The sequence below is a fragment of the Carcharodon carcharias genome, chromosome 12 (genome assembly GCF_017639515.1).
Source record: "Carcharodon carcharias isolate sCarCar2 chromosome 12, sCarCar2.pri, whole genome shotgun sequence".
Taxonomy (NCBI): Eukaryota; Metazoa; Chordata; class Chondrichthyes; order Lamniformes; family Lamnidae; genus Carcharodon; species Carcharodon carcharias.
Genome location: NC_054478.1, coordinates 94,826,250 through 94,852,586, shown reverse-complemented (window position 1 = coordinate 94,852,586; position 26,337 = coordinate 94,826,250).

Genomic DNA, 26,337 nt, shown 5'->3' with positions numbered 1-26,337 from the left:
GATTTGCACCACAGATTTGGAGGCACTCAGTTCTGTTTCTCATTTTTGCGTCAATGGGTATCCCAATGGAAATTATCTATGTTGCTTGGAGTAGATGGACCAATGGATGGATGCAAAACATGCTAGATTGTACCACTGGAGGACTGCACCCTTGTCACACTTCAAATTGCATACAGAGACAAAAGGTGGAATTAGAAACTGAATGCATGAGCTAATATTCACTGAGAAGGCTATGACTGTCTTGTGCCACATTTTTATTTTCTTCATTCACAGGATGTGGACATCACTGGCAAAGCTTGCATTTATAGCCCATCTCTAACTGCCCTTGCTAAGGTGGTGATGATTCTCCTTCTTGGATCACCACAGTCCCTGCGGTGCAGGTTCAGGCCCAGTGCTGTTAGGTAGGAGATTCTGAGGTTTAGATCCAGTAGCGAACGTCAACACATTTCCAAGTCAGCAAGCTGTGTGACCCGGGGTTGGGGGGGGGGGAGCTTTCAGATGGTGGTTTTCCCATGTGCCTATTGCCCTTGTCCTTCTATATGGTAGAGACTGTAGGTTTGGAGTTGCTGTCAAAGGAAACTCGATAGGTTGCTGCTATGTACCTTGTTACACATTACACTGGTGGTGAAGGGAGCAAACGTTTAAGGCAATGAATGGGTGTCAAACAAGTGAGCTGCTTTGTGCTTTTATCAAGCTTCTTGAATGTTGTTGGAGCTGCACTCATCCAGGCAAGTAGAGAGTATTCCATCAGACTCCTGACTTGTGCCTTACAAATGGTGGACAGACTTTGGCGATTCAAGAGGTGAGTTTGTCATCGCAGAATTCCCAGCCTCTGTCTGCTTTTGTAACCATAGTATTTATATGGCTGGTCCAGTTCAGTTTCTGGTCAATGGTAACCTTAGAATGTTGATTTTGAGGTATTCAGTAATGGTAATGTCATTGAATTTTTTAAAATCCATTTATTGGATCTGGGCATCACTGGCTAGGCCAGGATTTGTTGCCCATCCCTAACTGCCCTTGAAAATTAAGGGGAAATGTTTAGATTCTTTTGTTGGATCTTGTAATTGCCTGGCACCTGGGAGTGTGTGAGTGTTACCTACTACTTTTCAGCCCAGGTCTGGATGACTTCCAAGTATTGCTGCACGTGGACATGGACTGCTTCATTATCTGAGGAGTTGCAAATGGAACTGAATAATGTGCAATCATCAGCGATCACCCCCCCACCTCTGACCTATAGCATGCAACTAGCTTGCTGTGATGTAAAGTGCAACTAAACTCCAGGACTGCCACAGCACATCACTCATAAAGACATGCACTTGGATAGATGACAGAGTGCCACAGGGCACATTAGCATCATCCAAATTGCACAGATACATCAAACAGATGGCTGATACTTTGTTCGTCTGAGCTGGAATCTACATAACTTCTCCAAAGGACAACCAACCAGTGAAAAGGTTGCATAACGGCAAGTGGTGCCTCAAAGTTCAGAGAGTCATGAATTGCACCCAGGTGCATCTAGTAATTCTGCATTCATGACCTGTGCAGCTGATCTTTTGCCATCTTCACAGGATAATGCAAGTGATGCCTGCTTCCCAGAGAGTATGCCTTAGTTTTAAGGTATTTCCATGATCTCATTAACTGACCCAGGAAAAAATACTCAGTAAGACGCCAAGGCATACTGCTGTAGTTCTGATGTATGACAGCTCTGTGAAAGCCACTTCGACCCATTGAGCATATTTTCAATAAAGTGGATGTAAGTGTTTCAACCATCATACTACAGGTAAGTCAAAGCAAATATTCAGAGGTGTAGACAGATCTTAGAAAAGTACATTTACAATACAGCTCATTCTCTCACACGTTATTGTTGCCTACTGTACTGTGCGCAGCTTTGTCATCTAACAATGCAGCTCCTTCAAGGAAAAAGACAATTAATAGCATCAAGGAGATAATGTAGAGGGGATGGTGAAGGCTGATACTGCACCTTGCAAAGTATTTTTGCCAGTTGCTGGAGCCATAGTCCTCTTATTCTGAGAAGAGACCATCGACCCAAATATCCTATCCACACAATGTAGTCACTATTTATCTTTACTTTTTTCTTTAACTCATCTGCCAAAAATCCCATTCCTGTCACCTGCTAATACATTACCTAGGAATTTGGTGGCAATTTGTGCCATAGTGCACCAATGGCACAGATTTTCCAGGAAATTATGGCATGAGTGGAATTTTCTGGTGCCCTCAGTGTTGCTCCATTCTAAACCTGACCAAACTAGTAAGGATTTGATTTTCACAGCTCCACTGCACTTAGCTCCACCATCCCATGTTCACTGTCATTACGGCACAGAAACTGATAACAACTTCAGGAGTATAGCCATACACAGGATAGAGAAGAAATCCAGAAATTGCTGTCAGTGAGTGAACACTATCCATATAGAGCATTGCAAAGGTTCCCATATGATGAAATCCCCCTTGGAATTAAAAATTGGAGAGAACTTCCATTTGTACACTGCTAGTCTCGAGGTAAAAACCTTGAAAAAAGTTGCACCTTGTTGAACGGGATGTAACTGAATTTTATTGGCATATTAACTTCATAATTACTGCTCAACAACATCACTGACCCTGAAAAGTTAATTTTATATTTGTGAAATGTCAAATTCTCCACAATGATAAAAAATTCCACATATTTAAAATAAAAGTCTATTTATCTTTATTTTAGCGTTGATCTTAACACGGCCATGTATTTAGTTTGCCATCTGAAAATTTAAATTAAAAGTGAAGGATTTTAAGTACTTTCAGCTTCCGGCTTGCAGTGTGAATACTTTAATTTACTGCTTGCTCACGTCACTGCTGCTGCATGCTAAATATCCTCTTGACTTGGTGCCAGATTTAAAATCAAATCAGGAGAAGGGACATTCCCACCACAGGGATCACTAGATTTTAGAGGACAGCTTTCTTTGAGGTCAACAGCAGGTGCCCTTGCTTCACCACTGAACACAGAATTCAGGCTAATGATGCTTTGGTTGCTGCTACACTTAGACTGAACTACAATGTACTGGTAACCTGACAGCAGCATGATTTATCATTCCAAGAACATTTTCCTTTAAATCTCAATGCCTTTGTACTGAGCTTTGCTGCTCTATTTATCTATTGCAAAATAATTGGCTTTTTGACATGTTAGCTGGAATGTTTCCAATTACATGGAATTGATTTTTTGATAGCCATTCAATGCTTATAATCATTCACAGGTCTTTGGTTCCTTAACAGTATCAATTGCTGACTTACAATATCGATTAATTTAGAGATGGGAAAACAATTAGAGGACCAGTAACTGCTCTAAATTTAATGACAGTGAAATCAAAGAAAGTAATTATTATTTGCTCCCTATAGAAGTTGCATTGATTTTTTTAGCATATTCTCCCTGCAAAATACAAGATGCACATTTTGAAATTAATTTACCTACCAACACCTGACAATAATTACAATTTAGAAGCCTTCAATTAGCTCAGGTGCCTGGGGCCATATAGTGCATCCAGGAATTACATTTTAACAGCTTTAGAAAAGACTCTCAGATTTATGCTCACTTCATGAAACAGGGCTTACAGTTATTATCCAACACCAGTACAAGAACAGGACAACTTTGGTGAAATCAAGTTTAATTCCCCTAAATATCATCTTTTTATATTACCAGTATTAACCAACCCTGTGTTTCCTTTTGGTGAATTGTATGTTGTACGGACCAATCCACTGCATTTTCAACACACTGTTTCAGACTTGCAAGATGGTTGGCTGTTGTATTCTGTGAGAAAGTTCAGCCTTGTGAGCAGGGGTACCAAAGTGTCCCAGATACAGGCTCCACCACCTTTGCAGCTGAGGAGCTTGTCTGGTCCTGCTTGCTTTATTGCACATATCAACTCATTGGAAAGGAACGATAGGTGCATTAAAATAAAGAGTAATACTGAGAAACAACATCATCCACTGTGCTCATTCCACACAAAACTCCTACTATTAGGAACCGATTCAAGATTTCCAATGATTTGCATAATTCCTGATCTGTTGACAACAATGATTTCTTTAAGGTCTGGCTAGCAGTATTTTTCCATTAGGTCCCCAAACCTTTCCAAAGGCTCAGTCAATTGCTACCTTAATGTGAAGATCAGTTACAGGTTATGATTTTCCAAAATTCTCTAGGTCCTACCATTTAGGAAGCTACCAAATATTGCACTGCTATTCAAGAAAGGAGGCAGAGAGAAAACAACAACTTACAGGCCAGTTAGCCTGACATCAGCTGTCAGGAAAATGCTCGAATCTATCATTAAGGAAGTTGTAACAATGAATTTAGAAAATCATACCATGATCAAAAAAATTCAATATTGTTTTACAAATAGGAAATTGTGCTTGACAAATTTATTAGGGCTTGTGAGGAAGTAACTATGGGATAGATAAAGGGGAACCAGTAGATGTAGTATACTTGGATTTCCAAAAGGTAATCAATAAGGTGCCTCACAAAAGGTTAATACACAAGATAAGGGACCATGAAGTTGGGGGTAATATATTAACATAATAGAGGATTGGCTAATGGACAGGAAGCAAAGAGGAGGGATAAACATAGCATTTTCAAGTTGGCAGGCTGTGACAATTAGTGGAGATCCACAAGGATCAGTACTGGAGACTCAGCTATTTACATTCTATATTAATTAATTAGATGAAGAGTCATAGACTATTGTATCTAAGATGAAAGGAAGCTAGGTGGGAACGTCAGTTGCAAGAAGGACACAAAAAAGCTGCAAAGAGATATGAACAGGTTAAGTGAGTCGGCAACAAGGTGACAGATGGAGTACAGTGTGGGGAAGTGCGAGGCAATTCACCTTGGTAGCAAGAATAGAAAAGCAGAATATTTTTTAAAAGGTGTGAAACTTGCAAATATTGATGCTCAGAGGGTCTTGAGTGTACTTGTACAGGGAATAAAGAAAGTTAGCACTAGGTACAGCAACCATGAGGAAATCAAATGACATGTTGGCTTTTAATGCAAGGGGATTGGGGCACAAAAATAAACAAATCTTGCTACAGTTGTACAGGGTTTTGGTAAGACCACACCTGGAGTATTGTGTGCAGTTTTGGTCTCCATATCTAAGGAAGAATCTTGCATTGGTAGAGGTACAGTGGAAGTTCACTAGATTGAGTCCTGCAATGAGAGGGTTGCCCTATGAAGGAAGACTCTTTAAATTGGGCCTAGACTCTCTGAGATTTAGAAGAATGAGCGGTGATTTCATTCAAAGCTCTGAAGGGGCTTGACAGGTGTCATGTCCTCAGACATGAAAGAGATCATAAACCATTTAAATCAAACCTCACTTTTTTGTTTATTTAAAAAGTGGACTTTGCAGAACCAAAAGATAATGGCTACAGGTCACATGATTCACACGTTGGCTACAGTTTCTGGAAATTTCTAACAGCAGTTACAGAACAAAAGCTCAACCCTCGTCTTTATGGAATCTCACACCTCTCATTGTGAGGACACATTACAACCATTCAAACCAGCGGCCAAAAGTTGCCTGTCTCCCCAGCCTGGTCCTATAACAAAGAGAGAGCCATCAAAACTCATTATAACTGCAGATGCACAAATAGCTACCACCTATCTCCTGTAGAAAATGCTTGTTAACCTGCAACTGACTCATTAATGGGCAACATCTCATGACCTAAGCTCTTGGCCTTTGGAAAATTTTAATATTACATTTCTAGACTTGCAACTCAGTCTGCTGTTTAACCTCCAGCTTGCAAACACCGCAGCAGGACTGCAGGCTGACCAACAGCCTGCATCAAATCTCAGCCTCCTTGATATCTGTTTCTCTGGAAGATTCCTGCCATCACCCACTGAACAGATTAAGTTTCTGTATACCAACCTCATCTCATTATGTCACGATCAATTTTAAAGGAATTCAGCAACTCCTGCATCAGCTGGCTGAACCCACCTGAACTGTTACTCCTCCATGAAGGGACACTCACTGGACTCTGACTCTGGATTCTGGCAATCATGTGATCTGACATCCATATCTGTGGATTCTTTTCCTTTTATGTTATTCACAGTTGTAAAAACTCTTTTTTCCTATCTTCATACTGTGTGCTTGTGTGCGTGTATGAAGTTGCACCCACCCCCCAGGTTTGAATGTATGAATGAATTTTACGACTGATTTAAACCTAAAGAGAGTTTGCTGAGAGTCACTTTAAAATTGATGTCACAGACAGGGTTTGAGGAAACATGCCACAGCATATTTCAAAAATTAAAATACCTCTGCTTATGGACAGACAGCAAGAAAAATAAAGAAATTCGGATTTGCCTCTCTTCCCTTTCTGTAACACAGGGTAGACACTGAAAATTTGTTTTCCCTGTCTGGGGAATCTAAAACACAGGCACATACTCAGCATAAGGGACCAATCATTTAGGATTGAGATGAGAAGAAATTTCTTCACTCAAAGGGTTGTGAATCTTTAGAATCCTCTACCCCAGAGGGTTGTGGATGTCCATTGTTGAACACATTTAAGGCTGAGATAGGCAGACTTTTGCTCTCTCAGGGAATCAGAAGTGTAAGAAAATGGAGTTGAGGCAGAATGGTGGAACAGACTTGAGGAGCCATATAATCTGCTCCTGCTCCTATGTCTTATGTTCTTATGTTCAAAGAGGAGGGATGATGCTACACTTTTGAAGCCAAGCTTTCCTGCCAGCAACTCAGCATTTATGAGGGATGATGCAGCTGATTTTAGAGCTTCTGATGGGTCTGGGTAGGAAACAATTCCGCTGGCAATGTCTCTGCAGTAACCATTGACTTTTGCTGGACTGTGGTACTTCAAACTCATGCATTGATGCAACAATTATACTATAGTGGATTTTTCATCAGTTGAAGACTGCTTAGAATAGTCTTTACCAATTTCAACAACTTTTGATGTTCCAAAATCATTGTTTTAAAAGTAGCTCCCTTGAGGTGGAAGTCCATGATATGATGGATATAAACTGGCCTTCCAAACAACAGTTCCCAGCTCTTCCTTACCCCATCAGCTGCTGCTGCACTGTCATTCATTGAACATCAACCAGTGCACTGGTTCTGCCAGGGTGGATGGACTGGAGCTGCTGCTATATAGGCTTAAAATGAAGAACAATGCATGCCCTGAAATGCTGATACCTTTCAAGAAGTAGGAGCAGGGGACAAGGTTGAGGCATTTGTGACCATCTTCAGCCAGAAGTACCAAGTGGATGATCCATCTCAGCCCCTTCCTGAGGTCCCCAGCATCGCAGATGCCAGTCTTCAGCCAATTTGGTTCACTCCACTTGATATCAATAAACGGCTGAAGGCACTGTATACTGCAAAGGCTATGGGCCTTGAGAAAATGCCGACAATAGTACTGAAGACTTGTACTTCAGAGCTTGCCACACCTCTAGCCAAGCTGGTCCCGTACAGATACAACACTGGCATCCACCCAGCATTGTGGAGAATAGCTCAGGTATGTCCTGTCCACAAAAAGCAGGACAAATCCAACCCCCAACTAATTACCGCCCCATCTGTCTACTTGCGATCATCAGCAAAGTGATGGAAGCTGTCATCCACAGTGCTATCAAGCGGCACTTTCTCAGCAATAACCTGCTCACTGACATTTAGTTTGGGTTCCGCCAGGGTCACTCAGCTCCTGACCTCATTATAGTCTTAGTCCAACATGGACAAAAGAGCTGAATTCAAGGGGTGAGATGGGAATGACTGCCCTTGACATCAAGGCAGATTTGACCAACTGTGGCATCAAGGAGCCCTAGCAAAATTAGAGAAATACTCCACTGGTTGGAGTATCACCTAAAACAAAGACAGATGGTTATGGTTGTTGGAGGTTAATCATCTTAATCGCAGGATATCACTGCAGAAGTTCCTCAAGATAGTGCCCTCAGCCCAACCATCTTCAGCTGCTTCATCAGTGATCTTTCCTCCTGAGATACTGAAGCAGTCTGTGCAATATGTGGCAAGACCTGGATAACATTCAGGTTTGGGCTGATAAGTGGCAAATAAAATTTGTGCAACACAAATGCCAGGCAATGACCATCTACAACAAAAGAAAGCCCAACTATCTCCCCTTGACAATCAATTACATTACCATCACTGAATCTCCCACTATCAACATCCTGTGGGTTGCGATTGACCAGAAACCGAACTGGACCAGCCATATAAATACTGTGGCTACAAAAGCAGGTCAGAGGCTAGGAATTCTGCAGCGAGTAACTCACCTCCTGTCTCCCAAAAGCCACCATCTACAAAGCACAAGTCAGGAGTGTCATGGAATACTCTCCATTTGCCTGGATGAGTGCAGCTCCAACAGCACTCAAGAAGTCCGCTATCATCCAGGACAAAACAGCTTGTTTGACTGGCACCCCGCCCACCACCTTAAAAGTTCACTCCCTCCACCACCGATTCACAGTGGCAACAGTATGTACCATCTACAAGATGCACAGCAGTAATTCACCAAGGGTCTTTCGACAGCAGACTCCGCCACATGGAAGGACAAGGGCATCAGATGCATGGGAACACCATCGCCTGTAAGTTGTGCCCCAAACTACACACCATCCTGATTTGGAACTATATCGCTGTCCCTTCACTGTCGCTGGGTCAAAATCCTGGAACTCCCTTCCTAACAGCACTGTAGGTGTTCCTACATGGTCTGCAACAATTGAAGAAGATGTCTGACCATCACCTTCTCAAGGGAAATTAGGCAATAAATGCTGGCCTAGCCAGCGATGCCCATATTCCATGAATGAACAATAAAAAAGGCCATTGGACCATTTAAGCTTGCTTCACCATTCAATAGGACCATCGCCGATTTTTCACCTCAGCTACGTTTTTCTGCACTATGCCATATCGCTTTATTCCCTTTGTTTCCAATTCTGATGAAAGGTCAAGGACCAGAAACATTAACCCTGTTTCTTTCTACACAGATGCTGCTTGACCTTGTTGAGTATTTCCAAAAATTTTTTGTTATTATTTCAGGTTTTCAGCAGTATTTTGCTTTCATATTACAATGGTGTCTTAATGAGAATTCTTTAGATGCAGCTTTCAGCAGAATGTTTGGCATGGAATTATACATCAGTGTAATTTCAGTGTAATCTGAGGGAGTAAGCAAGATTAGAACAGGCAATGTTTAGTGCAAACCCCGAGCCAAGGCCAAGTCTCCCACTCCCCCATTATATATTTGAGGACATCAGAGAGTAGGGTCTAGTTTCAGATTGTCACACTGTGATGAGTGCAAGGGTCGGTGCTTGGGCCTCGATTATTTACAATAAATATCAATGACTTAGAGGAAAGGATGGAATATAGTATATCTAAGTTGCTGATGATACAAAGCTAGTTTGGAAAATGAGCTGTGAGGAGGACACAGACTGTAAAGGAATATAGACAGGTTTGAGTGGGCTAGAATCTGGCAGATGGAAAATAATGTGGCCTTAGATTCATAGTTACGCATCCAACTTCCAGTCAGTTCCCAACAGAGCTAGCAAAAGGAACAGAGTGCCAACACGAAAATAGGGATACAATTTTTCCTTCAAATAATTACAAGAACGTAAATAAAACTTTGCGTGATATATCATTAAGCAGGAAACAACTTGCAATTAGTTTGAACCTTTTACATTCTCAACACATTCCAAAGTGCTTTAGGCAATGAATTACTGTTGAAATATATGACTGAATTTTTGCAGCTCATTACTGGGATGGCTGGGGATATGACAAGGAACGCTCAACTTCTTCTCACAATCATACTAGCAGCAGCCAGCAGCAGCACATTGAGCCACTTAAGTGACCACTTAAGGGACTCTTCCCTCCCGAAAGAGCATTTTCCGGCATTAGGAGGGCCAATCACTACTTGGTAAACCCTGGTGACCTTCCAATGGATACTTGGGAGGCCTTACTTATGGGATCTCCATAGTCCACCAAGGGGCCAACCAGTGACAATGGCCATCCATGCCTACCTCGCCATTGGGTGCATCACAGCCCTGACCACCCCCGATCACCGGGGCTTGCCTGATTGGCTCTGGGTTCCCCAAACACACTCACCAGTCTTGAGGGAACCTCAACACTGATGTGCCCTTATCCCCATGCTGCAACCTCAGCAGTGGCAGCTGCTGGCAGTGGCAACCTTTGACTGTGCCAGCACATGGGTGGGGGGAGTCTGGAAAAATGCTGCTCCAGTGTCCTGCTGCCTACCCTTATGGAGTTGGTTTCCACTTTCAGTTTCGGTGGCAGGACTTCAGCCTCCGCCGAAAATTGCAGTCCATAGTTTTTAGGCCGATACGGCAGCCAAGTTCTGCACAATCACAATGAGAAAATGACTAGACAATTTATTCTTAATCATGGCGGTGGAGACATTGATGTTGGCCAAGATATTTCTCTCTTCTCTTTTGAAAAGAGTAATGGGGCATTTTGTCATGAACAGGCAAATAGGACCTCAGTTTAGCATTTCATTTGAAAGTTGGCACCTTCAATAATGCAGTACTGCACTGAAATGTCAGCCTAGATTACATGCTCGCTTTTGCAATGTTCCAATGAAGCACAATGCAAGCTCAAGGAATAGCGTCTCATCTTTCAGTTCGGCACTTTACACCCTTCCGGATTCAACATTGAGTTCAACAACTTCAGACTGTAACCTCCGCCCCCATTTGGTTTCCTTTCTTTTTGCAGATTTTGGTCTTAGTCTTGTTTTCTCTTTTTGTCTTTGAACAGCAGCTGTTCATCATTATTCCATTCACACCTCCTCTAAATGCATTTTTCCACCTTTCTTGGTCCCATTTCCAACTATTTGGCCCTCCATCATCAAATCTCTTGTCATTGGCTGCACTTGTTGCCACAGCAACTGCAGGGTGTGCGCTCATGCAGTCGCAGTGCCTGTGACATCACTGCCAGCGAAGCCACAAATAGCTGCTTACAGCAAAGAACACTGTTTTAGATGCCTGCCAATCACTTCTCTACTCAGCACCCCTTGCCACCTCATTCACCACCCTGCTCACCACCTCACTCAAAACCTCACTCACTGCCCCTCTCACCTCTCTTTGTCGACTCTCTCGCGGCATCCCTCTCAACCTTTGCACCACCGCTATCTCACCCCCTAAGCGGCAGGTGGGACAGCAAGGCAAGGCAGCAAAGCAAAGCAACAAGCGAGCAGCATGGGGGTGGCGAGCAAGACGGCAGGCAAGCAGGACTGAAGGGGTTGTGAGCAGGACAGCGAGGGAGTGGTGAGTGGGGCAGTGAAGGGGCAGCAGGCAAGCAGGACAGCATGGGGGTGACAAGTGGTGCAATGAGGGGGATGGCAGGTGAGCAGGGCAGCAAGGGGGTGGCAAGTGGGTCACCAAGAGGATGGTGAGGGTGGAGATAAGTGGGGGGGCGGCGGTGGGGGGGGGGGGGGGGGGGGGGGGGCGGTCGCCAGGCCAGCTGGGCATTGAGGAGTCAACAAGCAAAGCAGTGAACAGAGCAGTGAGAGGGTGGCAAGCAAAGCAGCAAGATGTGCGGGGGCAGGGGTGACAAGGGGGGTGTGTAACAACAGCAGGATCACAAGGATGCCATCAGTGGCAAAACAAAAACAGAATTACCTGGAAAAACTCAGCAGGTCTGGCAGCATCGGCGGAGAAGAAAAGAGTTGACGTTTCAAGTCCTCATGACCCTTCGACAGAACTACACACTGACTTGCTGTTCCAGTGAGGTGGCAGGAGATACAGTGTTTGCCACATAATCGTTCCTGTCTTCCACAATATCACAGAGCTTCCTTTTTGTTCTTTTTCCCATCCACCCCCCCCAACCCTCCACTTCCTTGATTAAAGCCTATTACATCTCTAACTTTAAGATAAAAGCAAAAAAAACTACAGATGCTGGAAATCCAAAACAAAAACAAAAATAAAAATACCTGGAAAAACTCAGCAGGTCTGACAGCATCTGCAGAGAGGAACACAGTTAACGTTTCGAGTCCGTATGACTCTACATCACTAACTTTCTCCAGTTCCGATGAAAGGCCACGAATGTGACACTTTGGGTGAAATTTAATTCCTTTGCCGCTCGCCACACCATCACTAACCCCCCCACCCCGCCCCACCTCCTACTCTCCACAACCACGCCCCCTCCCCCCCACCACCCCGCTCCACTCCAACAGAAGCAGCTGGGAAGTGGGGTGGGTTTGGGGCGTATAATTGGGTTTGAAATTGAGGGGTAGAGAGTCCATTTCCCTCCTGACTCCCCCTCTCCCCACTCTCCCCCCTCTCCCCTCCCAACCTGATTAAGTCAAGGATGGGGAAGGTCGAGGACAGCCTTCCTGCAGTGGCCCACTGAAGCCCTTTTGTAGCCAATTAAGGGCCATTAAAGGACTTCATTCCACAGCTGCTCTTATCCTACCCTGTGAGCCCAGGAGGGGGGACCTTCCTGACCAGGCATCCTGTGCCCCCAGAGTGCCACCCCTAAACTAAAGGTCATACATTTATGTTCATCATCAAAAGACAAAAGGGAAAGATTAGGAAAATTTTCAATTTTTAACCAGAATCAGTGATGAAAATAGAATTCATAATAGCTATTAAACAGGAAGTGGGTAAATATTTGTAAATTTAATAAATGAAGGGTACCAGGAAAGAGCTGTATAGAGAGAGGAGGATGGAAAGCTCGTTTACAGTGCCAGCACAGGCTCAGTGGGTTGAATTCCTTTCTTCTATGCTGTAAAACTCTAATAATTTATTTTTTTTTTAAGTTTCCTTCAGCCCACCTTCTGGTACTGATAAGCTGTAATCCAGCCCCCGAAGAAAGAAGTCATAGATTGATAGATTCTTGTTATTCTATCTGGCATTCATCCATCTACAAAAGTTGATGGGCACACAGCAAACAAATCCATTTCAGATGCGGCATCTTCATACGGCACACCTTTGATAATGGCTGAAGAGGCCTATTCTTGAGGTTCTGCCACAAGTGCCACACATGAAGTTACCAAGTGTCATTGGTGTTGTTTTCAGCCTTGGTGTCTGTTGCCAAGCCGCTGTAGCCATTAGCCATTGTGGTGGTGCTTGTTAGCCCACACAAGGTGTCACAATTTTGCTCTGTCATCATCTTGTGTCTCTCAGATATGATAATTGATGTTTAGGGCCTTCATGTCACAATTGCAAGCATCCTTGAAACAGAGCTTTGGGCATCCTACTGGTCAGCTGGTTCTGACTACCTCACCAGAAAAACAATGCTTGGGTCTGCAACCATCTTCCATCCTGCAGACATCGCTGAACCAATGATGCGGCTTCTGTTTGATGCGTGTCAACATCTTTGGGAGCTCTGCCTTTGCAAGAACTGTTGCATCTTTTCCTGCCAGGATATACTCCTGATGCATCACCAGACAATGAAGATGGAAATTGTTGAGCTTCTTTTCTTGATTGCTGTGAGTTGTCCACGTTTCACAGCCATACAGCAATGTTCTGGGATCACAGGCCTTATAAACTGTTGTGGGATATTGGTTACATTCTCGGGAGGTTTAAATGAAGTCTTTGTAGTCAGAAATAGGTTAACTGTAAGTCTTTATTAACTACTAGAACTATTTACAAATATACAGTAAACAGTGCAAGATAGGAGCATTCTCCATGCATAGGTCTGCACACAGCTCGGTTCCGACACCACAGTGACCCCTTGGTACAGGTCACATGTTCTCTTAACTCACTGTGTGGGCAGTACTATAGTCACTCTTATATAAACCCTGTATGTGCCAGACCCTTATACTGCATAAATTGATGTTATTCCAAGCGCATTTCATGAGTTAGCCAAAAGTGGTAGCTGCTTTCACTAACCACTTATCAAGTTCTACATCAAGAGTCAGATTGCCTGTCACTGTTGACCTGAAGTAGCAGAATTTGATAACCACTTTCAGCGGGCTGTTATTATTTTAAATTATTATTATTATTTTTAAAAAATGATAGATTCTTGTAGGTCATCAGAAAAAGCTGAAGGAGTTGGAAATAGCCACTCCCAGGAGAAACCATGGCCCTGGTGTTAGCTTAGAGGCTGGGAAGGAGCTGGGTGTTTGCAGGGAGTGTGGTGGGGTTAGCAGGTGCAGGGTGGTGAGGGGTGGATGGGGATACAAGGCTGTTTGGAGGTTGGGAAACCCTGAAAAAAAGCTTTCCTTCAGGTCCTGCCAAATTAACATATTTTATCTCTTATTCCTGGCTGCATCCTGTTTGAGAGAGTAACTGGCTTGTGGGCAGGTAGATGTTCGGCACCAGGCTGCAGCCAGGAAAGAGAGAACAGGGATGGGCCAAGGGGAGATTGGAATGGTTAGTAAGGTTAGAGACCTCATGGCTGAGAGAGGTGGGGGTTTGTGGGGAGCAGTGAGATTGAGAGCCTCGGGGGGTGGGATTGGAAGGGTTTAAAAAGGGATGAAAACGGAAGAGTTGGTGGGGGGAGTTTGGAAGGGTTTAAGGGTTGGAGATCAGGAGAGTCAACATGGAGTTTGGAAGTGTTTGGGAGGGAGATGGGAGGGGCCTGAGCATGCAGAGCGCAAGAGTAGGGGTAGATTGGAAGGGCCTCAAATGGGGGGGGGGTGAGGGAGGACTGAAGGGATGGCAGGAAATTGGAAGGTTTCAGAAGAGGTCAGAAGTGCTGTGGGATGAGGTGCTGGGGAGGGTAGTGTGGTGAGATTGGGAGGTAGGTGAAGCAGATAAACTGGATCTAACAGATAATTGGAAAGGCTCTTGCCTCCAGGATCCAGTAGTCTCCGTCTCCTTTTAAACAACAGCTTCCCTGATGCCGGAGAAACCTGACCAGCCAGGGTTCAGTTTAAAATGGTGGTTAATTCTCAGCACATAGCATCATCATAGCTTTCAAATAACTAAACCCTGGTCCCGCCTCCATTAAAACCAGTGGGTGGGTTGGAATCAAGTTTCAGATTTTTCACAATTCTACACACCTAACCCAAATTTACCCATTTTGGGAGTTAAAATTGCCCCTTCCCCAACCAGTCACGTATGTACAGAAACCGACCAGGAGTGTTCATTGCACTATTCTAAAATATTCATGATACGGTCACAGTTCAAAAAGCATTTAACAAAAGAAAAGAGAATTTTGATCCTTAAACAAATGCAATTTGTGTAAATCAGCATTTCTCTACAGAAAGCTAGGACAGAATCATCCCAGATTTGCACAAACTGCATTGCGGGCGGGAAAAAGGATGTTTCAGACATCGGCCGCAATGACGGCTTTTCACGCCATATTGTCCCATTTCCGGCGCATCCTGCCTCATTAATTGCGCATTCACAGGGAACACGCCGGAATGCTAGCGGGTGGGCTCGGATTTCCCGCCATGCCACAACCTCAGCGTTTCCTTGCTCCAGGAACCACACTTAAAGTGCGTCTGAGGCATGCCTACTTCATGTCTTCAGATGAGGAGTGCTCCAGGCGACAGATGGCCTCTGAAGTCCTTCCTCCCCACAAACTCCTTCCCCCCTCTGAAATCCTTCCCTTACAGCTCCCTCACTCCCTACACCTACCTCCCACTTGCTTCATTCTCCCCTGTACTCCCTCCTCCCCCCCAACCTCATTGCCTCTTGATACCTTCGTCCTACCCCTCCCAACCTACCCTCACAAGTACATCTTCCTCTCACAGTCAAACGTACATTTTCCTCTCCCACTCACAGCTCGGCCTTCCTCTCCCCACCAACCCCCTCTCCAATCATCCATACCAGCCCATGGTCAAGACTGTGAAGTTCCGAAAAAGACCTGAGACATCAGTGGATACCTCCCACCTTCTGTGAGCTGCTTCGCGGCGGAGCCATGTCCAAGAGAATACACCCAATGTGTGCGTTCCCCCAGGGTCCGCTAGCTGTAGGACTCTAACATCTTCTGCTCCTCGGATGTCCGTGAGGGTAACCAAGGCCCTAATGGTAAGTCCTGACTTCCTCACGTCACACTTGTCCAGATGTGTTCTGGGCTGACTGGTTTTCTCACCGGCGTAACAGTAAATCTGGCGCAGAGGGATGATTCCAGTTGGGCTTTACGATGCAAAGCAGGTCCACGCCGGCCTCCAGTGGGATTGGCGTTCTGCCACCACTGGATGATCCTGCTGTGCTTTCATGCCGGCGGGAAACTGAATCTTGGCCTTCTTGCCATATTGTGTCCCTCCTCCCTTCACAGCCCGCCATGACACCCTATGCCAATGGGGCCGGAAAATTCCATCCCTCGTCCAAAAGGCGGATCTTTGCTGCAGTACAACTGATTTGTGCAAAGTTAACTTAAAACAGCCCTATGCTGGCTGGACAACTTAAATATGTCTTGGGAAGGAAAGGCACAAAATCTGCCCCTTTTTTTATGAAATCAATGCGATCTTTCAACTCAAATTGAGATTTATTTCACCCAGATGGCCCAAGTCTGAAACTGTGGGCTTCAGGATTGTCGTTGGGAACGAAATGGAGGTGCAGAACCTGCACTTGCCAGTAGCAAGACTGGCTCAGCAGGGCTCCACCCTGGTCATGCAGACAGGCTCCTGATGCTGTAAGTCCAACCAGTTGCCTGGCAGTTCTAAAGACTTGGCAGTCCCACAGGGAGAGGTGGGCATTGCTGAAGCAGGTCAGGGATTGCGAGGGCGGCTCAATATGTATACGCCCGCAAAGGCATGCATTTAAAATAAAAATTATGAGGAGTGAAGCTGTTCCACCCCTCAGAGCAGACTTGAAACTCCGGGTGAATCATCAGGAAGCAGGTACACCCCCTCCTACTGGGTGGAGCCTTCCTTGGGACATGCAGAGTCCAGCTCCAATGGCCCCATCAACCTGATGCTTTGAGCTGGCAGTCTCCACACTGGGTATGGGATCACTCCATCAGAGGCAAAAAGCTAGCATGCTCATCCCTAATTAGGGTCTTAAACATCTTAATTGGCCTCTGTGAATTGGGCATTCAATCTTGCTCCCAACCCTCCCCGGGAAAGATCCCTGTGGCAGGAATACATCAGGAAGCCATCCCCAAATGGATCTTCCCAATTTTCCTGGAACATCCTGTCTCCAAACCCACCACGATGGGCCCAGCAAAATTCTGCATGAAAAAGGCTCATGGACAAAAAATTAAAGATGTCTTAATCAAACACTGAATATGGGAAGTACAATAGTGCTTCCACAGTGTAATAATGGATATAGATTTAAACACTGCCCTCAGCATTTAACAATGCGAAATGTATACCTGTAAATGGGAAGGTGCTGAGGAGAAGGAAAGGGATATCTTCTCAGAAGGAGAGAAACATTAGAGAGGAACATTGTACCTGGATAGTCCTTGGTTCTTCCAAGCAGTCAACGTCAAGGAGAACTGGCAGCGGCTTTGATACAGGCTCTCCACTTGCCCTCCTTGTTGCTGAGATATCAGGCCAGATGGAGCAACAAAGTTGATAAAATTATACAGGAAAGAAAACTTTCTCAAAAAATACTCCCAAAAAAGTCTAAGGGCAGAATTTTCTGTGCCCACTGGTGTTGGACGTGCTCAGTGGCATGAGCGGACAACATGGCGAGAAGGCCAAAATCGGTTTCACGATGTTGTGAAACCATTTTGTAATTGTCTTTTCTGCCTGTCAATGATGGACCATGTTTCCCACTGTCAGACGTTGAGAGCCTCATTACAATACATCTGCATATCATTATGTTCCCAGCTCACCGGAATCATCCCTCCGTAGCTTGATTCACAACAGTATATATAAGACGTGCACTTGGCGGGCTGCACTTTGAGGAGAACTTGGAGGTGAGTGCACAGTACCATTGTGCAGCACTCACGAGGGTTGCCTATTGGACTTCAAGGTTTAGGCGCCATGCATTCAGGTGAGGACACAGGCAAGTCTCTTTTTCCCGGCTAGCTGACCGTGTGGTGCTGGGGAAAGGCTGCCCTGTGGCTGAGGAGACTTGTGGGGAAAAAGGGCTACACTGCAGGTGAGGCAATTGGGGGAGGCAAGGGCTGCCCTGCGGTTGAAGTAACTTGGGGGGGCAAGGGACACCCTGTGGTTGAGGAAGTTTTACAAAGGAAGAGGATGCTACCCAGGCCGAGGTGAAAGAAGATGTAACTGGTACACTAGAAGAACTTACAATTGAGAGGAAGGAAGTGTTGGAGAGGCTATCTTTACTTAAAATAGATAAGGCACCAGGGCCAGATGAGATACATCCAAGGGTACTGAGGGAATTGAGAGTGCAAACTGCAAAGGCACTAACATTAATCTTCCAGTTTTCCTTCAACACAGGGACATACCAGAGGACTGGAGAACTGTAAAGGCTGTACCTTTGTTCAAAAAGGGATGCAAGGATAAAGCTGGCAACTACAAGCCAGTCAGTTTGACCTCAGTGGTAGGGAAATTTCTGGAAATTATAAAAGGGATAAAATCAATAATCACTTAGACAAGTGCAGGATAATTAAGGAAAGCCAGCATGGATTCATCAAGAGAAAATCATGTTTAACTAACTTGCTGGAGCTTTTTGAGGAGGTAACAGAAAAGGTTGATAAAGGAAACACTATTGATGTGGTGGATATGGATTTTCAAAAGGCATTTGATACAGTGCCACACAACAGAGTTGTGAGCAAAATTCCAGGTCATGGAATAAAAGGGAAAGTAGGCACTTAGTTAAGAAATTGGCTGAGTGACAGGAAGCAGAGAGTAGTGATAAATGGTTTTACACATTGGAGGAAGGTTTGTAGTGGAGTTCCCCAGGGGTCAGTGTGGGGGCACTTGCTCTTCCTGATGTATGTTAATGACCTAGACTGTGATGTGCAGGGCATGATTTCAAAATTTGCAGATGATACAAAGATTGTCAGCTGTGATGGGGATAGTCTTGATCTTCAAAAGGACATAGACATGTTGGTGGATTGGACAGACAAGTGTGAGAGCAGTTAATAAAGCATATAGTATCTTAGGCTTTATTAATAGGGGCATTGAATACAAGAGTAAGAAAGTTATGTTGAACTTGTATAAGACACTAGTTGGGCCTCATCTGGAGTACTGCATCCAGTTCTGGGCGCTAAACATGAGGATGTGAAGGCATTGGAGAGAATACAGAGGAGATTCATAGGAATGATTCCTGGGATGAAGAACTGTAGCTATGAGGATAGATTGGAGAGGTTCAGGCTCTTTTCCTTGGAGAAAAGAAGGCTGAGAGGAGACTTGATAGAGATATTCAAGATCCTGAGGGGAATGTACAGGGTTAATAACCAGAAACTGTTCCCACTCAAGAGAATATTAAGAACTAGAGGGCACAGATTCAAAATAATTGGCAAAAGGAGTAAACGTGATGTTTGGAAAATCTTTTTCACCCAGAGGGTGGTTCGAGTCTGGAACAAACTTCCTGAAAGGGTGGTGGTGGTAGGTTTGATCGAGGTATTCAAAGGGAATTGGATTGCTACCTGAAAAGAGAGAATGTGCAAGGTTACGGGGATAAGGCAGGAGAGTGGAACTAGGTGGAATGCTCTTTCAGAGAGCTAGTTCAGACTGGATGGGCCGAATGGCCTCTTTCTGAACTATAAAGATACTGTGATATGGTGGGGCAGTAGGGTGGGTGGGGCAAGGGGCCACCTGTGTTTGAGGCAACTTGGAGGAGTGAGCAAGGGCTACATGGTGGGGTGGGGGAGAGGGAAGCAGCCACGCATTACAGAAACCTTGTATAATGTGACCATTCCTCCGCAGCTGGGACAGTTCAGGCACAGCCACATTGATATACTTGGAGTCAGGCCTCTAGCTTATCTGCCCACTCAAGCAACACAGAGACATGAAATTGTGAGTTGTGAGAAGGTGCAAGGAGGCTTCAGGGTGATTTAGACAAGTTGTGCGTGTGGGCAAACACATGGCAGATGCAATATAACGTGGATAAATGTGAAGTTATATGCTTCAGTGTGAAAAACAGAAAGGCAAGAGTATTATTTAAATGGTGATATATTTGGAAATGTGTGTGGACAAAGGGATCTGGGTGTCCTTACACACCAGTCAATGAAAGTAAACAGGCAGGCGCAGCAAGCAATGAGGAAGGCAAATGGTATGTTGGCCTTCATTGCAAGATTTGAGTTCAGAAGTAGGAATGTCTTACAATAGTTATACAAGGCTTTGGAGAGGCTATACCTGGAATATTGCATGCAGTTTTGGTCTCCTACCTAAGAAAGGATATACTTGCCATAGAGGGAGTGCAGCCAAGGTTCACTAGGCTGATACTGGGGATGGCAGGACTGTCATATGAGGAGTCATTGGTTCGACTGGGCCTGTATTCACTAGAGTTTAGAAGAATGAGAGGGGATCTGATTGAAACGTATAAAATTCTAACAGGGCTACACAGACTAGGTGCAGGGAGGATGTTTGCCCTGGTTGGGGAGTTTAGAACCAGGGGCCACAGTCTCAGGATATGTGGCAGGCCATTGAGGACTGTGATGAGGAAACATTTCTTCACTCAGAGGTTGGTCAACCTTTGGAATTCTCAACCACAGAAGGCTGGGGAGGCTGGGTTGCTGAGTATATTCAAGAAAGAAGTTGATAATCTTTTGGATATTAGGGGCATTAAGGGGTATGAAGAGAAAGCAGGAATATGACATTGAGATAGAGGATCAGCCATGATTATAATGAATGGAGGAGCAGGCTCGAAAGGCTGAATGGCCCACTCCTCTCCTAGTTTCTATGTTTCTATGTTTGCCACCAAATGCTCCTGAATTCTTCACCCTTCAGGCACAGACTGCAAATTAATGAGTTTTACTGGATTGCAGAACAGGTTGGACTGCACATGTTGTACAATCTCCTTGCTAAAGCTGGCCATAGAACGGTCACTGGTGGAGGTGCTCACAGCCCCTTGCAATGTCATCATCCCAGTTTGGACCAGTCTCCCCAATGGTTTAAGCTAACAGCTCAGACTTGCAGTGTGGGTTAGGAGAATGCCCGTGCCTGAGCTGAGAGCACAGCATGCAGCCCAGTGGGGGAAGCTATTGCCAATCGGTCAGGTGGATTGGAGCAGAGGTAGGTGGGGTTTCGGGCAGCCATGCAGCGGACTAAACTCTGGCCATCTAAGTGGTGACCAGCACTGTCAGGAATGAGTTAAGGGACCTTCAGACTTAACCAAAAGAAGTTCTTAAAAAGCCCAAGCTAAACCATGTTTCTGTCTTTCATCCTGCAGGAGGAGTACATCAGGATCATGGACCTAGCTGTATGTCTCGTGATGTACAGAGAACAGAGATGAAGGAGAAGAGAGTGATGAAAGTGCCTGACTGGGTAGAGGGAGGAGCAGCAGCCTTAGGAAGAAAGGGCAGCTGGGGCTCCCGCACATGCTGCTGAAGAGACGCAGGGTCCGTAGACACTGTCTTTCATTCCTGCAGATGACAAGTAGCAGTGTCACTGAAGACTGCGCATGTCTAGGGAACTGGTTGGGCACATCTGCCAGCTACTGCAGGAATTGGGACCATTGGGGCATGGAGGGCATCCACTGCCAGTGGCCATGCAAGTGATCGCGGCGCTCAATTTTTGTACAAGTGGCTCCTTTCAGGGCTCCACTGGTGACCTCTGTTGGATATCACAAGCCTCCACCCACAAATGCATCCATGAAGTCACAGCTGCCATCTCCATGAGGGCACACAATTTTGTGCATTTTGCCCAGGACCAAGAGAGCCAGAATGCAAAAGCAATTGGATTTGCCCAGATCTTAGGTTTTGCACAGGTGCAGGGTGCCATGGATTGCACTCAGGTGGCACTCAGATCTCCATCGCAATAAGTGGTCCAATATGTCAACTGCAAGAGATTCTGTTCGCTGAAAGTGCAGCTGGTGTGTGACCACCACAAATGCAGGTGTGCGCACGGCTTCTACATTCTCAGTCGGTCACAGATCCCTGGAGTCTTCCAGGGTCCATAGAAACTGCAGGGAGGGCTTCTTGGGGACAAGGGCTGCTGTGCAGCAGCCTCAGACTACAGCAGAGCGACAGTATAATGAGGCTCATGCAGCAAATCGCAACTTGGTGCAACAAACCATCAGGATGCTGAAAATGAGGTTCCAGTGCCTGGACCGGTCAGGTGGAGGGTGTCAGGCATTGGTGTTTCCTGCTCTGCCCTTTACAACCTGGTGCTGCAATGGGGAGAGGAGCTGGCTGAGGAGAAGATGCAGGAGCTGAAGGTCTCCTCCGACAAGGAGGGCGTCGAAGGTGATGAGGGTGAGGAGGTCTTCGCAGGTGGAGACAACAGCAATAAGGCATTGCACTGGCTAGACAAGACAGGCACACTTGAGAGGCCCTCATAGCTGCTAGTTTTGTGGAGAATGATGATGACATATAATGAGGAGATACCACAGATCCTCACATTGCATCTATGAACGTTTGACTCCAGCCTGGCTGATGGCAACACACATACCCTCTGTAATAATGTTCCTGTCATGGAGATGCAGCGGTGGCCCCAATAGTCACTCGATTCCGGGAGGATAATGATGACATGTAGTGAGGACACTTAATAGATCTTCACATACCCTCTGAGAACGTCTGACTCCTGTCTGGCGGAGGAAAGCTCACTTTTGCTCTGTGATCAGGGTTATATCATGGGGATGCAGCCATGAAATTTTAAAAGCACCTGATCCTTTGTCAGCCTTCAGCACCTGACCCCTTCAGGAGCACCGCGTCACTGGTCACAGATTCTGAAGAGATGGGGGCCAGCCCCACCTTAAAGCTGCTGAGAGCATACAGAGATATTCTGGCAGCAATGCCAAGCACCATCGAGGTGCAGGCATCAGTAATGTGTCCAGTGAATGTGAGGCCAGACCATCACTTTGCTCTGAAGACTGCACAAAGCACAGGAAAGAGGCCCTGGACTGCGACACCTGCCTTTATCTTGAGCAAGAACCAAGGTTTCACATCTGAGGGACACGAAAACTGTGCCCAGGCTGTGCAACTACATCTCCTTAACCTCCTAACCCTGCCGCTACATCTTGGTGCTCCCTGGACATCCACAGGGAAGGCGGAGGCAGACTGCTGAGTGCTATGCCTTGTCTGTGATGACCTTGGCGGGCATCCTCTGGAGGGCAGGGACTTGGTGAGCCCCGGCTTCCTTTCGGGGTCCTGCTATGTGGCAGTGGCAGCCTCTTCAGCCTATGGAGCTGGAGCTGCTGGGGTCACAGGAACAGGGGATTTAAATGGGCTGGACACTCCAGGAGCCATCTGGGTGGATGGCCCTGGGGTGTGCACCTGTTGATCCACCTCCCTATGCATGCCCGAGGGCCCCTGGCTGACTCCTTGAGAGGAACGGGTAGCTGGAGTGAGATGGAGCTGCCTGGCACCCTGCTCGCTTACATACTGTTGGAGGCCAAATATGGCATCAGCGATGGAGTTCGGCCTGCGCAGCAGTGCAGGACTGATATCCTGGAACAAGGTCTCCATGGCAGCCGTCATCATACCAGAGTTGACCTCAGTGCATTGGCATGCTGACGCAATCACCTTAGCCTAAAGGCAGACTCCTCCATCGTGCCTTGCAATCTGAGGAGCACAATGGACATCCCTTCCCGATGTTCCCGAACTTGCCTTTGCAGCTGCAGTCCAGAGGCTCGTCACCTGACTTGGGCTCAGCAGATTTTTGGCCTCTAGCAGTCCCCTGAGTGCCGGGGACCTGGGAAGTCCCAGCCGGCGCTTACTGTGGGTCAGACAGTGCGATGTGCTCACCAGATTATGATCCCAAAACTACTCCAAAGCTCGGTCCTACCAAGGTATCTGTCTCTGCACTGGTGGAGGGTGTGGGTGAGCGCTGTGATGGGTTTTCAGTGAAGGTGCCTTCAGATTCCTCTTCAGGTGTTTCTTCGGGGCTTGATTGGAGGCCCTTGGTCATGGACTCTGTCGGCTGTTTCCCGGATGCGCCTGTGAAAGCAAGGGGAGATAATTAGTGCATGACAGCTGACTGCAGAACAGGGCATATCACTCACAGCATGGTTGTCTGATGGATGTTGAACTGCTGGATCCTCACTTGGTTGAGCACCACCCACCTCACCGTTAGCACAAGAACAGTCCAGATCCTCGCCGGCCAGCTGAATGACTCTGTTTTCAAAGTCCCTGAGGATCTTCATTTCAAGCATCCCTCTACCAGTCTGCGTCCTATCCCCCTTGTTGTGTTTCAGCTTGCCCTGCATGAATAGAGATAGAGAGAGTGTAAACAGGATGCCTGCCAGACCAGATAATAAATATGCCTGGCTTGTGTGGGTGGTGAATGGTCCCATGGATGGGATGAGGACAGTGAAGGTGTGTGTGAGAGAGTGAGAGATGTTCCTTGAACTGGCAGTGAGTAAGATCCCTGTGGATTTGTGATGGGTTTACAAGCGTGTGAGTTGATAGTGATGAGAAGGACGACTTACTCTAGCAGAATGGGTGAAATCATTCATCCTTATTCAGCACTAGCTGGCTGCCCTCTTTTGTAAGGCGTTGGCGCTGACCACCACTGCCCCCGCCTCCCATGCTGGATTGGAAATGTTGCTGACCCCTCCTGAAGCTAGAATGGGCCTAGAGGGCATCACTGCAGGCCTCACATGCATCCAAAAGATGCTTGAGGGACACATCATTAAACCGGGGGGCTGCAGTCTTGTTACCTTTCAGGGCGATGTCTTCCTTGCAGCAGTCCTTGTCTGGAAGCACCAAAAAGCTGTGCTTTAAATATGGTGCCCGGCATGATGAAGCAGTAAGTTGATGGCGTGGTGTTCAAAGGAGAGCACACATGTCATTGAAACGGCGTGTTTCCCGGGAATGCATTTTTAATGGGGCAGGATTGGGATGATGTGAAAAGCCACCAATGCGGCTGGCTAAACGTTCCATTTTCCCACCCGCTACTGCACTTAGTGCAAATCTGGAGCAATTCCATCCTAAAGCAATGTATGTGGCCTTACATAATTTCATGTTCATTCAATGCTTGTATGTTTAGACATTACAATCAAAATCCACATTTCTGATACTTACAAATTCATGGAAATATGTCCTAATATGTATATGCATTCCTTCCTAATATTCCTCCTTACGTGATCAATAGGATAATGTTAATATCATTATGTGCAACGTTTGCCTCGTTTTAGATGTCAGCGCTACAAACCTGAGAAACATGTACTGAATTGGTGACGCTACAAGCAGCAATAAACTATTTTAATTTTCTATTTTCAAGCAGGTGATAGTTCAATTAGGTAGGTGTGTTCTGAGTGGAGTTTACTTTTAGGACAGAGATGAGAATTATTTTCTCTCAGAGAGTTGTATGATTTTAGACCCCTCTGCCTCAGAAGGCGGCATAGGCAGAGCCTTTGAATATTTTTAAGGTGGAGGCAGATAGATTCTTGTTGGACCACAGAATCAAAGGTTATCGGGAGGAGAAGGGAATGTGGAATTCAAAACTCAAACAGATCAGCCGTGATCTTCTTGAATGGTGGAGTAGGCCCAGTGGCCTACTTCTGCTCCTATGTTGTACTTATGTTCATATGTATGAATGAACTTAAGCATCCTGATTTCATTTTATATACAAAAATGTAACATTGCACTAGTGTTTCAAACTTCTGCTAACAGGTTTATTTTCTTTCTTTTCAGAAATATGGTATACTGATCTAAAATGCAAAAGATAGATGAGAACTTTCATGGACACCTCTTACTCCAGTGTAAATGTCATAACATAATTCAGTTGAATATTTACAGATATGCAGATTAAATCATTCATTATAAACTTGCCTACAGATAACCATACAGCAGACGCGCTAATGGATGATTCTCTCTTGCCCTCTGGTACAGTCCAATAGTTTCACTGAATGGTAATTTCTATATACTGGAACAACTCTCCACAGTTTGCCAAGAATCCTGAAATTACGAATAGTCTAATTAATTAAGTACTGTCAGTTCCATTGCAATGTGCTAGCACAAAGCACTTACTGGATTGATGTTCTGATTGAAATTCATGAAACATTGGGCTGGACTTTCCCATCGGCTTCAGGACCCCAGTGTCAGGTCCAAATAGGGGTCCCAAGCCTGCATTGCCAGACTCCAAGATTGGTGGTATAATCTTGTGTGATACTGCCTTTGCACTCACCTTCCTACTAAGGACAGTGGATGGGCTGTGGATGCTGCTGCCCCAATCAGAGATCCAGCAATGCCAGAGCCTTGACAGCCCCTTCTGGATAGGTGGGCGCCACTGAAGCAGGTCGGGGACCATGAGGGGCACATAAATAGGAGCAGCCCCCAGAGGCATGGATCTAAAGTAAAAGTTATGCAGGCTAAAGTCTGCCCGTGGCCCCATCTTTGGTATTTGGAGCCTTGAGCTCTGATGACCTCCCCCAAACCTGCTGCAGGAAGGCCATGTGCATTGAGCTGACAGACTCCACATGTGGCAGGAGGCCACTCC